Source organism: Lampetra fluviatilis, unplaced genomic scaffold (assembly GCF_964198595.1).
Source record: "Lampetra fluviatilis unplaced genomic scaffold, kcLamFluv1.1 SCAFFOLD_1085, whole genome shotgun sequence".
Lineage (NCBI taxonomy): Eukaryota > Metazoa > Chordata > Hyperoartia > Petromyzontiformes > Petromyzontidae > Lampetra > Lampetra fluviatilis.
The window spans coordinates 12,501-32,217 of NW_027620771.1; the positions used below are offsets into that span (position 1 = coordinate 12,501).

General features: G+C 58.6%; 2 long non-coding RNA genes across 2 annotated transcripts; both read left to right on the forward strand.

Annotated features, from left to right (window-relative positions):
• The first annotated feature begins 239 nt into the window (after positions 1-239).
• On the forward strand, positions 240-2,028 carry LOC144954368 (uncharacterized). The gene is made up of 2 exons (XR_013641168.1): positions 240-726; positions 849-2,028. It is a non-coding gene; the product is annotated as an uncharacterized LOC144954368 (long non-coding RNA).
• Positions 2,029-5,681: 3,653 nt separating this feature from the next.
• On the forward strand, positions 5,682-19,717 carry LOC144954370 (uncharacterized). The gene is made up of 4 exons (XR_013641171.1): positions 5,682-5,748; positions 13,488-13,569; positions 17,642-17,699; positions 19,693-19,717. It is a non-coding gene; the product is annotated as an uncharacterized LOC144954370 (long non-coding RNA).

Genomic DNA, 19,717 nt, shown 5'->3' on the forward strand with positions numbered 1-19,717 from the left:
GAGTGTGTGTGTGTGTGTGTAGGTGAGTGTGTATGTGTGTGTGTGTGAGTGTGTATGTGTGTGTGTGTGTGTGAGTGTAGGTGAGTGTGTGTGTGTGAGTGTGTGAGTGTAGATGAGTGTGTGTGTGTGTGTGTAGGTGAGTGTGTGTGTGTGTGTGTAGGTGAGTGTGTATGTGTGTGTGTGTGTGTGAGTGTGTATGTGTGTGTGTGTGTGTGAGTGAGTGTAGGTGAGTGTGTGTGTGTGAGTGTAGGTGAGTGTGTGTGTGTGTGTGTAGGTGAGTGTGTGTGTGTGTGTGTGAGTGTAGATGAGTGTGTAGGTGTGTGTGTGTGAGTGTAGATGAGTGTGTATGTGTGTGTGTGTGTGTAGATGAGTGTGTGTGTGTAGGTGAGTGTGTATGTGTGTGTGTGTAGGTGAGTGTGTAGATGAGTGTGTGTGTGTAGGTGAGTGTGTATGTGTGTGTGTGTGTGTAGGTGAGTGTGTGTGTGTAGGTGAGTGTGTATGTGTGTGTGTGTAGGTGAGTGTGTAGGTGTGTGTGAGTGTGTAGATGAGTGTGTGTGTGTAGGTGAGTGTGTATGTGTGTGTGTGTAGGTGAGTGTGTAGGTGTGTGTGAGTGTGTAGATGAGTGTGTGTGTGTAGGTGAGTGTGTATGTGTGTGTGTGTAGGTGAGTGTGTAGGTGTGTGTGAGTGTAGATGAGTGTGTAGGTGTGTGTGTAGGTGAGTGTGTATGTGTGTGTGTGCTGTGTGAGTGTGTATGAGTGTGTGAGTGTAGGTGAGTGTGTAGGTGTGTGTGTAGGTGAGTGTGTATGTGTGTGTGTGCTGTGTGAGTGTGTATGAGTGTGTGAGTGTAGGTGAGTGTGTAGGTGTGTGTGAGTGTAGGTGAGTGTGTGTGTGAGTGAGTGAGTGTTTTAGGTGTGTGTGTGTAGGTGAGTGTGTAGGTGAGTGAGTGTGTAGGTGTGTGTGCTGTGTGAGTGTGTGAGTGAGTGAGTGTGTGAGTGAGTGTGTAGGTGAGTGTGTATGTGTGTGTGTGAGTGTGTATGTGTGTGTAGGTGAGTGTGTGTGTGTGTGTAGGTGAGTGTGTATGTGTGTGTGTGAGTGTGTGTGTGTGCTGTGTGTGTGAAGATACGAAGGTGTTCGTGTCGTGGTGTTATTCTCCACGCACCCCTCTGTGCGACGGCACCGTGACGGCCTTCACAGACAGTGCTGATGATGATGTGCTGATGATGATGTGCTGATGATGATGTGCTGATGATGATGTGCTGATGATGATGTGCTGATGATGATGTGCTGATGATGATGTGCTGATGATGATGTGCTGATGATGATGTGCTGATGATGATGTGCTGATGATGATGATGATGCTGCTTCTCGCTCGCTGGCAGCACTTGCCCCTACAGCCTCTGTGTGTGTGGGGTGGGGGGCTACCTGGGGGAGCTTTGCCTGTGTGAGTGTGCACGCTCCAACCCTGATGGTGGTGATGGTGGTGGTGATGATGGTGATGGTGGTGATGGTGGTGGTCACTGCAGTTATGGTGGTGGTGATGGTGGTGATGGTGATGGTGGTGATGGTGGTGATGGTGATGGTGGTGGTGGTGATGGTGATGGTGGTGGTGGTGATGGTGGTGATGGTGGTGGTGATAGTGGTGGTGGTGATGATGGTGGTGGTGATGGTGGTGATGGTGATGGTGGTGATGGTGGTGGTGGTGGTGGTGATGGTGGTGGTGGTGATGGTGGTGGTGGTGATGGTGGTGGTGGTGATCACTGCGTTGATGATGGTGATGGTGGTGGTGATGGTGGCGATGGTGATGGTGGTGATGGTGATGATGATGGTGGTGATGATGGTGATGGTGGTGATGGTGATGGTGGTGATGGTGGTGATGGCCGTGATGGTGAACTGTTCTAATGGTGGACACTGCTGCTGGTGGACTGTTGGTGGTTTACTTTGCGATGGGGTTGAGCCCGTTGGCTCGGATTGACGCTGCCTGCGATGTTTTTGTGCCTCGTTCCTTCACAAATACAAAACCACTCAGCACTGTGAGTGAGTGGGTGAGTGAGTGAGTGAGTGGGTGAGTGGGTGGGTGAGTGAGTGAGTGGGTGGGTGGGTGAGTGGGTGAGTGGGTGAGTGAGTGGGTGGGTGAGTGGGTGGGTGGGGTGAGTGGGTGAGTGGGTGAGTGAGTGGGTGGGTGAGTGGGTGGGTGAGTGAGTGGGTGAGTGGGTGAGTGAGTGGGTGAGTGAGTGGGTGAGTGAGTGGGTGGGTGAGTGGGTGGGTGAGTGAGTGAGTGGGTGAGTGAGTGGGTGGGTGAGTGGGTGAGTGGGTGAGTGAGTGGGTGGGTGAGTGGGTGAGTGGGTGGGTGAGTGAGTGGGTGAGTGGGTGAGTGAGTGGGTGAGTGAGTGGGTGAGTAAGTGAGTGAGTGAGTGGGTGGGTGAGTGAGTGAGTGGGTGAGTGAGTGAGTGAGTGGGTGAGTGGGTGAGTGGGTGAGTGGGTGGGTGGGTGAGTGGGTGGGTGAGTGAGTGGGTGAGTGGGTGAGTGAGTGGGTGAGTGAGTGGGTGAGTGAGTGGGTGGGTGAGTGGGTGGGTGAGTGAGTGGGTGAGTGGGTGAGTGAGTGAGTGGGTGGGTGAGTGGGTGGGTGGGTGAGTGGGTGAGTGGGTGGGTGAGTGAGTGGGTGGGTGAGTGAGTGGGTGGGTGAGTGGGTGAGTGGGTGGGTGAGTGAGTGGGTGAGTGGGTGAGTGAGTGAGTGAGTGGGTGGGTGAGTGGTTGAGTGGGTGAGTGGGTGGGTGGGTGAGTGGGTGAGTGAGTGAGTGAGTGGGTGGGTGAGTGAGTGAGTGGGTGGGTGAGTGAGTGGGTGAGTGGGTGAGTGGGTGGGTGAGTGAGTGGGTGGGTGAGTGGGTGGGTGAGTGAGTGGGTGAGTGGGTGAGTGAGTGGGTGAGTGAGTGGGTGAGTGAGTGAGTGGGTGGGTGGGTGGGTGAGTGGGTGGGTGAGTGAGTGGGTGAGTGAGTGAGTGAGTGGGTGGGTGAGTGGGTGGGTGGGTGGGTGGGTGAGTGGGTGGGTGGGTGGGTGAGTGAGTGGGTGGGTGAGTGGGTGGGTGAGTGAGTGGGTGAGTGGGTGAGTGAGTGAGTGAGTGGGTGGGTGAGTGGTTGAGTGGGTGAGTGGGTGGGTGAGTGGGTGAGTGAGTGAGTGAGTGGGTGGGTGAGTGAGTGAGTGGGTGGGTGAGTGAGTGAGTGAGTGGGTGAGTGGGTGAGTGAGTGAGTGAGTGGGTGGGTGAGTGGTTGAGTGGGTGAGTGGGTGGGTGAGTGAGTGAGTGGTTGAGTGGGTGAGTGGGTGGGTGAGTGGGTGGGTGGGTGAGTGGGTGAGTGAGTGGGTGAGTGGGTGAGTGAGTGGGTGGGTGAGTGAGTGGGTGGGTGAGTGGGTGAGTGAGTGGGTGGGTGAGTGGGTGGGTGAGTGGGTGAGTGAGTGAGTGAGTGGGTGGGTGGGTGAGTGAGTGAGTGGGTGAGTGAGTGAGTGAATGAGTGAGTGAGTGGGTGGTTGGGTGGGTGAGTGAATGAGCGAGTGAATGAGTGGGTGGGTGGGTGACACGGGCTAGAGAAGAGATGGAGTGATGTGGTACAGGAGGACGTGGAGCTGAGTGGACTTGCCGATGACTGGTACCAGCGGTGTCAAGATCGGCCTCTGTGGAGGAGGCTCGTGAAGGACGCTGTGCCAAGCTAGGTGCACCTTGAGGCTACTGGGCAGTTGGAGGCAGTCGCCCTACCAGCAACAGCGGGGGAGGAAAGCCAAAGGTCCCCCGTGTAGCCTCTAGCAGGCTGTAGGGGCAAGTGCTGTCAGTAGCACCTACACAGACAAAGATTCCCCGTGTAGCCTCTAGCAGGCTGTAGGGGCAAGTGCTCACTCACCCACCCACACACTCACCCACTCACCCACTCACTCACCCACACACTCACCCACTCACCCACACACTCACCCACACACCCACCCACTCACCCACTCACTCACCCACACACTCACCCACTCACCCACTCACTCACCCACACACTCACCCACTCACTCACCCACACACTCACCCACACACCCACACACCCACCCACTCACCCACCCACACACTCACACACTCACCCACTCACCCACACTCACCCACCCACCCACTCACCCACACACCCACCCACCCACACACCCACCCACACACCCACCCACCCACACACCCACACACCCACACACCCACCCACTCACCTACCCACCTACCCACTCACACACCCACCCACTCACCCACTCACTCACCCACCCACCCACTCACCCACCCACCCACCCACACACCCACTCACTCACCTACACACTCACCCACACACTCACCCACTCACCCACTCACTCACCCACACACTCACCCACTCACTCACCCACACACTCACCCACACACCCACCCACACACCCACCCACTCACCCACCCACACACTCACACACTCACCCACTCACCCACCCACACACCCACCCACTCACCCACACACCCACCCACACACCCACCCACCCACACACCCACACACCCACCCACTCACCTACCCACCTACCCACTCACACACTCACCCACCCACTCACCCACTCACTCACCCACCCACTCACTCACCCACACACTCACCCACTCACTCACCCACTCACCCACTCACCCACCCACACACCCACACACCCACCCACTCACCCACACACCCACCCACCCACTCACCCACACACCCACCCACACACCCACACACCCACCCACACACTCACCCACCCACTCACCCACTCACTCACCCACCCACTCACCCACTCACTCACCCACCCACCCACTCACCCACCCACTCACCCACTCACTCACTCACTCACCCACCCACACACTCACCCATCCACACACTCACCCACCCACACACCCACCCACACACTCACCCACCCACTCACCCACTCACTCACCCACCCACTCACCCACTCACTCACCCACCCACCCACTCACCCACCCACTCACCCACTCACTCACTCACTCACCCACCCACACACTCACCCACCCACACACTCACCCACCCACACACCCACTCACTCACCTACACACTCACTCACCCACACACCCACTCACTCACCCACCCACACACTCACCCACCCACTCACTCACCCACCCACACACCCACTCACTCACCTACACACTCACTCACCCACACACCCACCCACTCACTCGCCCCCCTCCCCGCTCATTAGGGGCCGGACATAAATGACGTCACGCCATTTTTGACCCCACCCCCTCGTCACAAAAAGTCAGACCCCCCCCCCTCAAATATGACGTCATTAAGCTGCCCCCCCCCAAAAAATATAAAACTTGCTTCAAATCGCTTTAAACTATTGTTGTCATTGTAGTGCGTGTTTAATGTGGCGCTGCACTCTGATGTTGTAGGAGAAAACATTCATTAAAAAGTCTATTTAATTAAGCAGAACGCGTCGTCTTTATTTATTTATAAAGTTTCGCATTTTGATGTGACGTCACGTTTCTCACCCCCCCCCCTCCTCGTCACACCTCGCCCCCCTCCCCAGGTACGTGACGTCATTTGTGGGCGGGGCGAGGGTTTGAGCGCGTGTTGAGGGGCGTGGTTAAGGCTTGGGGGCGTAGCTCCTCTCGGGATCAGTGGGCGTGGCTATGTGGTAGTGGGCGTGGCTCCGGTCGGGGTCAGGGGTCAGTGGGCGTGGCTTAAGGGGCGTAGCGAGTCAGCTTCTCTACATCCGGGAAACTCTGCCGTGTCCGTGGTGAGTGAGTGGGTGAGTGAGTGAGTGGGTGAGTGAGTGAGTGGGTGAGTGAGTGGGTGAGTGAGTGAGTGAGTGGGTGAGTGGGTGAGTGAGTGAGTGGGTGAGTGGGTGAGTGAGTGAGTGAGTGGGTGAGTGAGTGAGTGAGTGGGTGAGTGGGTGAGTGAGTGAGTGGGTGAGTGGGTGAGTGAGTGAGTGAGTGGGTGAGTGAGTGAGTGAGTGGGTGAGTGGGTGAGTGGGTGAGTGAGTGGGTGAGTGAGTGAGTGAGTGGGTGAGTGGGTGAGTGAGTGAGTGGGTGAGTGGGTGAGTGAGTGAGTGAGTGGGTGAGTGAGTGAGTGAGTGGGTGAGTGGGTGAGTGGGTGAGTGAGTGAGTGGGTGGGTGAGTGGGTGAGTGAGTGAGTGAGTGGGTGAGTGAGTGGGTGAGTGAGTGAGTGGGTGAGTGGGTGAGTGAGTGAGTGGGTGAGTAGGTGAGTGGGTGAGTGAGTGGGTGAGTGGGTGAGTGGGTGAGTGAGTGAGTGGGTGAGTGGGTGAGTGAGTGAGTGAGTGGGTGAGTGGGTGAGTGAATGAGTGGGTGAGTGGGTGAGTGAGTGAGTGAGTGGGTGAGTGAGTGAGTGAGTGGGTGAGTGGGTGAGTGAGTGAGTGGGTGAGTAGGTGAGTGGGTGAGTGAGTGGGTGAGTGAGTGAGTGAGTGGTGAGTGAGTGAGTGTGTGAGTAGGTGGGTGAGTGAGTGGGTGAGTGAGTGAGTGGGTGAGTGGGTGAGTGGGTGAGTGAGTGGGTGAGTGGGTGAGTGAGTGAGTGAGTAGGTGAGTGGGTGAGTGAGTGAGTGAGTGGGTGAGTGAGTGGGTGAGTGAGTGGGTGAGTGAGTGAGTGAGTGGGTGAGTGAGTGAGTGGGTGAGTAGGTGAGTGGGTGAGTGGGTGAGTGAGTGGGTGAGTGAGTGAGTGAGTGGTGAGTGAGTGAGTGGGTGAGTAGGTGAGTGGGTGAGTGGGTGAGTGAGTGGGTGAGTGAGTGAGTGGGTGAGTGGGTGAGTGGGTGAGTGAGTGGGTGAGTGAGTGGGTGAGTGGGTGAGTGAGTGAGTGGGTGAGTAGGTGAGTGGGTGAGTGGGTGAGTGAGTGGGTGAGTGAGTGAGTGGGTGAGTGGGTGAGTGGGTGAGTGAGTGGGTGAGTGAGTGGGTGAGTGGGTGAGTGAGTGAGTGGGTGAGTAGGTGAGTGGGTGAGTGAGTGAGTGAGTGGGTGAGTGGGTGAGTGAGTGAGTGGGTGAGTGGGTGAGGTGAGTGAGTGAGTGGGTGAGTGAGTGGGTGAGTGAGTGAGTGGGTGAGTGGGTGAGTGAGTGAGTGGGTGAGTAGGTGAGTGGGTGAGTGAGTGGGTGAGTGAGTGAGTGAGTGGTGAGTGAGTGAGTGTGTGAGTAGGTGAGTGGGTGAGTGGGTGAGTGAGTGGGTGAGTGAGTGAGTGGGTGAGTGAGTGAGTGGGTGAGTGAGTGGGTGAGTGGGTGAGTGAGTGAGTGGGTGAGTAGGTGAGTGGGTGAGTGGGTGAGTGAGTGGGTGAGTGAGTGAGTGAGTGAGTGGGTGAGTGGGTGGGTGAGTGAGTAGGTGAATGGGTGAGTGGGTGAGTGAGTGACTGGGTGAGTAGGTGAGTGAGTGAGTGGGTGAGTGGGTGAGTGGGTGAGTGAGTGAGTGGGTGAGTGGGTGAGTGAGTAGGTGAGTGGGTGAGTGGGTGAGTGAGTGAGTGGGTGAGTGGGTGAGTGAGTGAGTGGTGAGTGAGTGGGTGGGTGAGTGGGTGAGTGGGTGAGTGAGTGAGTGGTGAGTGAGTGAGTGAGTGGGTGAGTGAGTAGGTGAGTGTGTTGGGTGGGTGAGTGAGTGAGTGAGTGAGTGGTGTGAAGGTGGGTGAGTGGGTGTGGTTGGGTGGGTGAGTGGTGGTGGGTGAGTGGTGAGTGGTGAGTGGGTGAGTAGGTGAGTGGGTGAGTGGGTGGGTGGGTGAGTAGGTGAGTGGGTGAGTGAGTGAGTGGGTGTGTGAGTGAGTGGGTGAGTGGGTGAGTGGGTGGGTGAGTGAGTGAGTGGGTGAGTGGGAGTGGTGAGTGGTGAGTGGGTGAGTGAGTAGGTGAGTGAGTGAGTGGGTGAGTGGGTGAGTAGGTGAGTGGGTGAGTGGGTGGGTGGGTGAGTAGGTGAGTGAGTGGGTGAGTGGGTGAGTGAGTGGGTGATGAGTAGGTGAGTGGTGATGTGGGTGAGTGAGTGAGTAGGTGAGTGGGTGAGTGGGGTGAGGTGAGTGAGTGGGTGAGTGGGTGAGTGGGTGGGTGGGTGGGTGAGTGAGTGAGTGGGTGAGTGGTGAGTGGTGAGTGAGGTGGGTGAGTGAGTGAGTGAGTGGGTGAGTGAGTGGGAGTGATGTGGGTGAGGAGTGGGTGAGTGAGTGAGTGGGTGAGTGGGTGAGTGGGTGAGTGGTGAGTGAGTGGGTGAGTGGGTGAGTGAGTGGGTGAGTGGGTGAGTGAGTGGGTGAGTGGGGTGAGTGAGTGAGTGGGTGAGTGAGTGAGTGGGTGAGTGGGTGGGTGAAGTGGGTGAGTGAGTAGGTGAGTGAGTGGGTGAGTGGGTGAGTGGGGTGGGGAGTGAGTGAGTGGGTGAGTGGGTGGAGTGGGAGGTGAGTGAGTGGGTGAGTGAGTTGGTGAGTGAGTGAGTGGTGAGTGGGTGGGTGAGTAGGTGAGTGGGTGAGTGGGTGGGAGTGGGTGAGTAGGTGAGATGAGTGGGTGAGTGGAGTGAGTGAGTGGGTGAGGAGTAGGTGAGTGAGTGAGTGGGTGAGTGAGTGAGTAGGTGAGTGGGTGAGTGGGTGAGTGAGTGAGTGGGTGAGTGGGTGTGTGGGTGGGTGGGTGAGTGAGTGAGTGGGTGAGGAGTGAGGTGAGTGAGTGGGGAGTGAGTGAGTGAGTGGAGTGAGTGGGAGTGGGTGAGTGAGTGAGTGGGGTGAGTGAGTGAGTGGGTGAGTGAGTGAGTGGGTGAGTGGTGAGTGAGTGGGTGAGTGGGTGAGTGAGTGGGTGAGTGGGTGAGTGAGTGGGTGAGTGGGTGAGTGAGTGGGTGAGTGGGGTGAGTGGGGTGAGTGGGTGAGTGGGTGAGTGAGTGAGTGAGTGGGTGAGTGAGGTGAGTGGGTGAGTGGGTGGGTGAGTGGGTGAGTGAGTAGGTGAGTGAGTGGGTGAGTGGGTGAGTGAGTGAGTGGGTGGGTGGGTGGGTGAGTGAGTAGGTGAGTGAGTGGGTGAGTGGGTGGGTGGGTGAGTGAGTGAGTGGGTGAGTGAGTGGTGAGTTAGTGGTGAGTGAGTGAGTGGGTGAGTGAGGTGAGTGGGTGAGTGAGTGGAGTGGGTGAGTGAGTGGGTGAGTGGGTGAGTGAGTGAGTGAGTGGGTGAGTGGGTGGGTGGGTGGGTGAGTGAGTGAGTGAGTGGGTGGGTGAGTGAGTGAGTGGTGAGTGGGTGAGTGAGTGGTGAGTTAGTGGGTGAGTGAGTGAGTGGGTGAGTGGGTGAGTGGGTGAGTGAGTGAGTGGGTGAGTGAGTGAGTAGGTGATTGAGTGAGTGGGTGAGTGGGTGAGTGAGTGAGTGAGTGGGTGAGTGGGTGGGTGGGTGAGTGAGTGAGTGAGTGAGTGGGTGAGTGAGTGAGTGGTGAGTGAGTGAGTGAGTGGGTGGGGGTGAGTGAGTGGTGGGTGAGTGAGTGAGTGAGTGGGTGAGTGGGTGAGTGAGTGAGTGGGTGGGTGAGTGAGTGAGTGAGTAGGTGAGTGAGTGAGTGGGTGAGTGGGTGAGTGAGTGGGTGAGTGAGTGAGTGGGGGAGTGAGTGGGTGAGTGAGTGAGTGGGTGGGTGAGTGAGTGAGTTAGTGGGTGGGTGAGTGAGTGAGTGAGTGGGTGAGTGAGTGGGTGAGTGAGTGAGTGGGTGAGTGTGTAGGTGAGTGAGTGAGTGGGTGGGTGAGTGGGTGAGTGAGTGAGTGGGTGAGTGAGTGAGTGAGTGGGTGAGTGGTGAGTGAGTGGGTGAGTGAGTGGGGTGGTGAGTGAGTGGGTGAGTGAGTGAGTGAGTGGGTGAGTGAGGGTGTGAGTGGGTGAGTGGGTGAGTGAGTGGGTGAGTGGGTGGGTGGGTGAGTGGGTGAGTGAGTGGTGGTGAGTGGGTGAGTGAGTGAGTGAGTGGGTGAGTGGGTGGGTGGGTGGGTGAGTGGGTGGGTGGGTGAGTGAGTGAGTGGGTGAGTGAGTGGTGAGTGAGTGGGTGAGTGAGTGAGTGGGTGAGTGAGTGGGTGAGTGGGTGAGTGAGTGAGTGGGTGAGTGGGTGAGTGAGTGGGTGATTGGGTGAGTGAGTGAGTGGGTGAGTGGGTGAGTGAGTGAGTGAGTGGGTGAGTGGGTGGGTGGGTGAGTGAGTGGGTGAGTGAGTGAGTGGTGAGTGAGTGGGTGAGTGAGTGAGTGGTGGGTGAGTGGGTGAGTGGGTGAGTGGGTGAGTGGGTGGGTGAGTGAAGTGAGTAGGTGAGTGAGTGAGTGGGTGAGTGGGTGAGTGAGTGGGTGAGTGAGTGGGTGAGTGAGTGAGTGGGTGAGTGAGTGAGTGAGTGGGTGAGTGAGTGGTGAGTGAGTGAGTGGGTGAGTGAGTGGGTGAGTGAGTAGGTGAGTGAGTGAGTGGGTGAGTGAGTGGGTAGTGCGTGAGTGGTGGGTGAGTGAGTGAGTGGGTGAGTGAGTGGTGAGTGAGTGGGTGAGTGAGTGAGTGAGTGGGTGAGTGAGTGAGTGAGTGGGTGAGTGAGTGGGTGAGTGAGTGAGTGGGTGAGTGGGTGAGTGAGTGGGTGAGTGAGTGAGTGGGTGGGTGAGTGGGTGGGTGGGTGAGTGAGTGAGTGAGTGGGTGAGTGAGTGGTGAGTGAGTGGGTGAGTGAGTGAGTGGGTGAGTGAGTGAGTGGGTGAGTGAGTGAGTGGGTGAGTGAGTGGGTGAGTGAGTGAGTGGGTGAGTGAGTGAGTGGGTGAGTGGGTGAGTGAGTGAGTGGGTGAGTGAGTGGGTGAGTGAGTGAGTGGGTGAGTGAGTGGGTGGGTGAGTGAGTGGGTGAGTGAGTGAGTGAGTGAGTGGGTGAGTGAGTGAGTGGGTGAGTGAGTGAGTGGGTGAGTGAGTGAGTGGGTGAGTGAGTGGGTGAGTGAGTGGGTGAGTGGGTGAGTGAGTGGGTGAGTGAGTGAGTGGGTGAGTGAGTGGGTGAGTGGGTGGGTGAGTGGGTGAGTGAGTGAGTGGGTGAGTGGGTGAGTGAGTGAGTGGGTGGGTGGGTGAGTGGGTGGGTGGGTGGGTGAGTGAGTGAGTGGGTGAGTGAGTGGTGAGTGAGTGGGTGAGTGAGTGAGTGGGTGAGTGAGTGGGTGAGTGGGTGAGTGAGTGAGTGAGTGAGTGGGTGAGTGAGTGAGTGGGTGAGTGAGTGGGTGAGTGGGTGGGTGGGTGATTGGGTGAGTGAGTGAGTGGGTGAGTGGGTGAGTGAGTGAGTGAGTGGGTGAGTGGGTGGGTGGGTGAGTGAGTGGGTGAGTGAGTGAGTGGTGAGTGAGTGAGTGGGTGAGTGAGTGGGTGAGTGGGTGAGTGGGTGAGTGAGTGGGTGGGTGAGTGAGTGAGTAGGTGAGTGAGTGAGTGGGTGAGTGGGTGAGTGAGTGGGTGAGTGAGTGGGTGAGTGAGTGGGTGAGTGAGTGAGTGAGTGGGTGAGTGAGTGGGTGAGTGAGTGGGTGAGTGAGTGAGTGAGTGGGTGAGTGAGTGGGTGAGTGAGTAGGTGAGTGAGTGAGTGAGTGGGTGGGTGAGTGGGTGAGTGAGTGAGTGGGTGAGTGAGTGGGTGAGTGAGTGAGTGGGTGAGTGAGTGGGTAAGTGCGTGAGTGAGTGGGTGAGTGAGTGAGTGGGTGGGTCAGTGGGTGGGTGGGTGGGTGAGTGAGTGAGTGGATGAGTGAGTGGTGAGTGAGTGGGTGAGTGAGTGAGTGGGTGAGTGAGTGAGTGAGTGAGTGGGTGAGTGAGTGAGTGGGTGAGTGAGTGAGTGGGTGAGTGGGTGAGTGGGTGGGTGAGTGAGTGAGTGGGTGGGTGAGTGGGTGGGTGAGTGAGTGAGTGAGTGGGTGAGTGGTGAGTGAGTGGGTGGGTGGGTGAGTGGGTGAGTGAGTGGGTGAGTGGGTGAGTGAGTGGGTGAGTGGGTGAGTGAGTGAGTGGGTGAGTGAGTGGGTGAGTGGGTGAGTGAGTGAGTGGGTGAGTGAGTGGGTGGGTGAGTGAGTGGGTGAGTGAGTGAGTGAGTGAGTGAGTGGGTGAGTGAGTGAGTGAGTGGGTGAGTGAGTGAGTGGGTGAGTGAGTGAGTGGGTGAGTGAGTGGGTGAGTGAGTGGGTGAGTGGGTGAGTGAGTGAGTGAGTGGGTGAGTGAGTGAGTGGGTGAGTGAGTGAGTGGGTGAGTGAGTGGGTGAGTGGGTGGGTGAGTGGGTGAGTGAGTGAGTGGGTGAGTGGGTGAGTGAGTGAGTGGGTGAGTGGGTGGGTGGGTGAGTGGGTGGGTGGGTGAGTGAGTGAGTGGGTGAGTGAGTGGTGAGTGAGTGGGTGAGTGAGTGAGTGGGTGAGTGAGTGGGTGAGTGGGTGAGTGAGTGAGTGAGTGGGTGAGTGAGTGAGTGGGTGAGTGAGTGGGTGAGTGGGTGGGTGGGTGATTGGGTGAGTGAGTGAGTGGGTGAGTGGGTGAGTGAGTGAGTGAGTGGGTGAGTGGGTGGGTGGGTGAGTGAGTGGGTGAGTGAGTGAGTGGTGAGTGAGTGAGTGGGTGAGTGAGTGGGTGAGTGGGTGAGTGGGTGAGTGAGTGGGTGGGTGAGTGAGTGAGTAGGTGAGTGAGTGAGTGGGTGAGTGGGTGAGTGAGTGGGTGAGTGAGTGGGTGAGTGAGTGGGTGAGTGAGTGAGTGAGTGGGTGAGTGAGTGGGTGAGTGAGTGGGTGAGTGAGTGAGTGGGTGAGTGAGTGGGTGAGTGAGTAGGTGAGTGAGTGAGTGAGTGAGTGGGTGGGTGAGTGGGTGAGTGAGTGAGTGGGTGAGTGAGTGGGTGAGTGAGTGGGTGAGTGAGTGGGTAAGTGCGTGAGTGAGTGGGTGAGTGAGTGAGTGGGTGGGTCAGTGGGTGGGTGGGTGGGTGAGTGAGTGAGTGGATGAGTGAGTGGTGAGTGAGTGGGTGAGTGAGTGAGTGGGTGAGTGAGTGAGTGAGTGAGTGGGTGAGTGAGTGAGTGGGTGAGTGAGTGAGTGGGTGAGTGGGTGAGTGGGTCGGTGAGTGAGTGAGTGGGTGGGTGAGTGGGTGGGTGAGTGAGTGGGTGAGTGGGTGAGTGAGTGGGTGAGTGGGTGAGTGAGTGAGTGAGTGGGTGAGTGGGTGAGTGGGTGAGTGAGTGGGTGAGTGGGTGAGTGGGTGAGTGAGTGGGTGAGTGAGTGGGTGAGTGGTGAGTGAGTGGGTGGGTGGGTGAGTGGGTGAGTGAGTGGGTGAGTGGGTGAGTGAGTGGGTGAGTGGGTGAGTGAGTGAGTGGGTGAGTGAGTGGGTGAGTGGGTGAGTGGGTGAGTGAGTGGGTGAGTGAGTGGGTGAGTGGGTGGGTGGGTGAGTGAGTGGGTGAGTGAGTAGCGAGTGGTGAGTGGGTGAGTGAGTGGATGAGTTAGTGAGTGGGTGAGTGAGTGGGTGGGTGAGTGGGTGGGTGAGTGAGTGGGTGAGTGAGCACTTGCCCCTACAGCCTGCTAGAGGCTACACGGGGGATCTTTGTCTGTGTGTAGGTGCTGCTACTCGCTACTACTGACAACACTTGCCCCTATTGTGTGCTAGAGGCTGCCTGGGGGAGCTTTGTCTGTGGTGGTGAGATGCTTCTGGATTTTGAAGAGTGCCTGAAAGACTCCCCCCGATTCAGGTACCACAACAACCACCACAACCACCACAACCACCACCACCACCACAACAACCACCACCACCACCACCACCACAACCACTACCACCACCACAACCACCACAACCACTACCACCACAACCACCACAACAACCACCACCACCACCACCACAACCACAACCACCACCACCACCACCACCACAACCACCACCACAACCACCACCACAACAACTACCACCACCACCACAACCACCACCACAACCACCACAACCACAACCACCACCACCACCACAACCACCACAACAACTACCACCACCACCACCACAACCACCACCACAACCACCACAACCACAACCACTACCACCACCACAACCACCACCACCACCACGACCACCACAACCACCACCACAACCACCACCATCACCACAACCACCACCATCACCACAACCACCACCACAACCACCACCACCACCACCACCACCACCACAACCACCACCACCACAACCACCACCACAACCACCACAACCACCACCACAACCACCACAACCACCACCACCACAACCACCACCACCACCACAACCACCACCACAACCACCACCACCACCACCACAACCACCACCACAACCACCACCACAACAACCACCACCACCACCACAACCACCACAACCACCACCACCACCACCACCACATTCACCACCACCACAACCACCACCACCAAAACCACCACCACAACCACCACCACAACCACCAAAACCACCACCACAACCACCACCACCACCACAACTACAACCACCACCACCACAACCACCACCACAACCACCACAACGACAACAACCACAACAACCACCACTACCACCACCACATCAACCACGACCACCACTACCACCACCACAACTACCACCATCACCACCACAACAACCACAAACACCACCACCACAACCACCACCACCACAACCACCACCACAACCACTACCACCACCATAACCACCACAATCACCACTAACCCACCCACTCACCCACCCACTCACCCACCCACTCACCCACCCATCCACCCACTCACTCACTCACCCACTCACTCACTCACTCACCCACTCACCCACTCAACCACTCACTCACTCACTCACCCACCCACCCACTCACCCAGCCACCCACTCACTCACCCACCCACCCACTCACTCACCCACTCACTCACCCACCCACTCACCCAGCCACCCACCTCACTCACCCACCCACCCACTCACTCACCCACTCACTCACCCACTCACTCACCCACCCACCCACTCACCCAGCCACCCACTCACTCACCCACTCACCCACTCACTCACCCACCCACCCACCCACTCACTCACCCACTCACTCACCCACTCACCCACTCACCCACTCACTCACCCACCCACCCACTCACCCAGCCACCCACTCACTCACCCACTCACTCACCCACTCACTCACCCACTCACCCACCCACCCACTCACTCACCCCACCCACCCACTCACCCCACTCACCCACCCACCCACCCACTCACTCACTCACCCACTCACCCACCCACCACTCACCCAGCCACCCACTCACTCACCACACCCACCCACTCACCCACTCACCCACTCACTCACCCACTCACCCACCCACCCATTCACTCACCCACCCACCCACCCACTCACCCACTCACTCACCCACTCACCCACCCACCCACTCACCCAGCCACCCACTCACTCACCCACTCACTCACCCACTCACTCACCCACTCACCCCACCCACCCACTCACTCACCCACCCACCCACTCACCCACTCACCCACCCACCCACCCACCCACCCACTCACTCACTCACCCACTCACCCCACCCACCCATTCACTCACCCACCCACCCACCCACTCACCCACTCACTCACCCACTCACCCACCCACCCACTCACCCAGCCACCCACTCACTCACCCACCCCACCCACTCACCCACTCACCCACCCACTCACCCACTCACCCACTCACTCACTCACCCACTCACCCACCCACTCACCCACTCACCCACTCACTCACCCACCCACCCACCCACCCACCCACCCACTCACTCACCCACTCACTCACCCACTCACCCACTCACCCACTCACTCACCCACCCACCCACTCACCCAGCCACCCACTCACTCACCCACTCACCCACTCACCCACCCACCCACCCACTCACTCACCCACTCACTCACCCACTCACTCACCCACTCACCCACCCCACCCACTCACCCACCCACTCACTCACCCACCCACCCACTCACCCACTCACCCACTCACTCACCCACCCACCCACCCACTCACTCACCCACTCACTCACCCACTCACTCACCCACTCACTCACCCACTCACTCACCCACTCACCCACACACTCACTCACCCACTCACCCACCCACTCACCCACTCACTCACCCACTCACTCACCCACTCACCCACCCACTCACCCACCCACTCACCCACCCACTCACCCACCCACTCACCCACTCACCCACCCACTCACCCACTCACCCACCTACTCACCCACTCACCCACTCACCCACCCACTCACTCACCCACCCACCCACTCACTCACCCACTCACCCACACACTCACTCACCCACTCACCCACCCACTCACCCACTCACCACCACCCACTCACCCACTCACCCACTCACTCACCCACCCACCCACTCACTCACCCACTCACTCACCCACTCACTCACCCACTCACCCACTCACTCGTTGTTTTATGATGGTGATGATGGTGATGTTGTGGTGTTGTGATGATGTGATGTTGTGTGATGGTGATGATGGTGATGTTGTGGTGTTGTGATGATGTGATGTTGTGTGATGGTGATGATGGTGATGTTGTGGTGTTGTGATGATGTGATGTTGTGTGATGGTGATGATGTGATGTTGCGTGATGGTGATGTTGTGTTGTTGTGATGATGTGATGTTGTGATGATGTGATGTTGCGTGATGGTGATGTTGTGATGTTGTGATGATGTGATGTTGTGTGATGGTGATGATGTGATGTTGCGTGATGGTGATGTTGTGATGTTGTGATGTTGTGTGATGGTGATGTTGTGATGATGTGATGTTGTGTGATGGTGATGATGTGATGTTGCGTGATGGTGATGATGTGATGATGTGATGTTGCGTGATGGTGATGTTGTGTTGTTGTGATGATGTGATGTTGTGTGATGGTGATGATGTGATGTTGCGTGATGGTGATGATGTGATGATGTGATGTTGCGTGATGGTGATGTTGTGTTGTTGTGATGATGTGATGTTGTGTGATGGTGATGTTGTGATGTTGTGATGTTGTGATGATGTGATGTTGTGATGATGTGATGTTGTGTGATGGTGATGTTGTGATGTTGTGTGATGGTGATGTTGTGATGGTGATGTTGTGATGATGTGATGTTGTGATGATGTGATGTTGTGTGATGGTGATGATGTGATGTTGCGTGATGGTGATGTTGTGATGATGTGATGTTGTGATGATGTGATGTTGCGTGATGGTGATGTTGTGTGATGGTGATGTTGTGATGATGTGATGTTGTGATGATGTGATGTTGCGTGATGGTGATGTTGTGTGATGGTGATGTTGTGATGTTGTGATGTTGTGATGTTGTGTGATGGTGATGTTGTGATGTTGTGATGATGTGATGTTGTGTGATGGTGATGTTGTGATGTTGTGATGTTGTGATGATGTGATGTTGTGTGATGGTGATGTTGTGATGGTGATGTTGTGATGATGTGATGTTGTGATGATGTGATGTTGTGTGATGGTGATGATGTGATGTTGTGTGATGGTGATGTTGTGTGATGTTGTGATGTTGTGATGTTGTGTGATGGTGATGATGTGATGTTGTGTGATGGTGATGATGTGATGTTGTGTGATGGTGATGTTGTGATGTTGTGATGTTGTGTGATGGTGATGTTGTGATGTTGTGATGTTGTGTGATGGTGATGTTGTGATGATGTGATGTTGTGTGATGGTGATGTTGTGATGTTGTGATGTTGTGATGTTGTGATGTTGCGTGATGGTGATGTTGTGATGTTGTGATGTTGTGTGATGGTGATGTTGTGATGTTGTGATGTTGTGCAGGGCTGGTGTTGAAGATGTGGACATCAACGTCTCTGAGCTGGAGAGTAAACTTGAGAAGGTGTCACGTCAACATCATCAACATCATCACCATCATCATCACCACCATCATCAACATCATCGTCACCATCATCATCACCACCATCATCAACATCATCGTCACCATCATCATCACCACCATCATCACCATCATCGTCACCATTATCATCATCACCATCATCATCACCAACATCATCACCATCATCACCATCATCATCACCATCATCATCACCACCATCATCATCACCACCATCATCATCACCATTATCATCATCATCATCACCACCATCACCACCATCACCACCATCATCAAATCTCCCACCCACTCCCCCCCTCCCTACCCTTCCCCCACCCCTCTCACCCACTCCCCCCCTCCCCTCCCCCCCCTCCCACTCCCCCCCTCCCCTCCCCCCCCTCCCACTCCCCCCCTCCCCCCTCCCCTCCCCCCTCCCCTCCCACTCCCCCCCTCCCCTCCCCCCCCTTCCACTCCCCCCCTCCCCTCCCCCCCCTCCCACTCCCCCCCTCCCCCCTCCCCTCCCCCCTCCCCTCCCACTCCCCCCCTCCCCTCCCCCCCCTCCCACTCCCCCCCCTCCCCTCCCCCCCCTCCCACTCCCCCCCTCCCCCCTCCCCTCCCCCCTCCCCTCCCACTCCCCCCCTCCCCTCCCCCCCCTCCCACTCCCCCCCTCCCCTCCCCCCCCTCCCACTCCCCCCCTCCCCCCTCCCCTCCCCCCTCCCCTCCCACTCCCCCCCCTCCCCTCCCCCCCCTCCCACTCCCCCCCTCCCCTCCCCCCCCTCCCACTCCCCCCCTCCCCCCTCCCCTCCCCCCTCCCCTCCCACTCCCCCCCCTCCCCTCCCCCCCCTCCCACTCCCCCCCTCCCCTCCCCCCCCTCCCACTCCCCCCCTCCCCCCTCCCCTCCCCCCTCCCCTCCCACTCCCCCCCTCCCCTCCCCCCCCTCCCACTCCCCCCCTCCCCCCTCCCCTCCCACTCCCCCCCTCCCCTCCCCCCCCCTCCCACTCCCCCCCCTCCCCCCCTCCCCTCCCACTCCCCCCCTCCCCTCACCCCCCTCCCACTCCCCCCCTCCCCCCTCCCCTCCCACTCCCCCCCTCCCCTCCCCCCTCCCTCTCCCCCCCTCCCCCTCCCCTCCCACTCCCCCCCTCCCCTTCCCCCTCCCTCTCCCCTCCCCTCCCACTCCCCCCCTCCCCTCCCCCTCCCTCTCCCCCTCCCCTCCCACTCCCCCCCCTCCCCCCTCCCTCTCCCCCTCCCCTCCCACTCCCTTCACCCTCCCCTCCCCCCTCCCCTCCCACTCCCTTCACCCTCCCCCACCCCTCCCCCCTCCCCCCCTCCCACTCCCCCCTACCCTTCCCCCACCCCTCCCACTCCCCCCTCCCCTCCCCCCCTCCCTCTCCCCCTGCCCCCTCCCTCTCCCCCTCCCCTGCCACTCCCCCCCTCCCCCCCCCTCCCACTCCCCCCTCCCCTCCCCCCTCCCCCCTCCCCCCCTCCCACTCCCCCCTCCCCCCCTCCCACTCCCCCCTCCCCTCCCCTCCCCCCTCCCCCCCTCCCACTCCCCCCTCCCCCCTCCCCCCCCTCCCACTCCCCCCTACCCTTCCCCCACCCCCTCCCCCCTCCCTCTCCCCCCTCCCCTCCCACTCCCCCCCCTCCCCTCCCCCCTCCCTCTCCCCCTCCCACTCCCCCCCTCCCCTCCCCCCCCTCCCACTCCCCCCCTCCCCCCTCCCCTCCCACTCCCCCCCTCCCCTCCCCCTCCCTCTCCCCCCTCCCCTCCCACTCCCCCCCTCCCCCCCCCTCCCACTCCCCCCCTCCCCCCCCCTCCCACTCCCCCCTCCCCCCTCCCCCACTCCCCCCTACCCTTCCCCCCCCCCCTCCCACTCCCCCCTCCCCTCCCCTCCCCCTCCCCCCCTCCCACTCCCCCCTCCCCCCTCCCCCCCTCCCACTCCCCCCTACCCTTCCCCCACCCCCCTCCCCCCACCCTCCCCCCCCCCTCCCCCCCTCCCCCCAGGTGGTGAGGCTGTGTGGCGCCATGG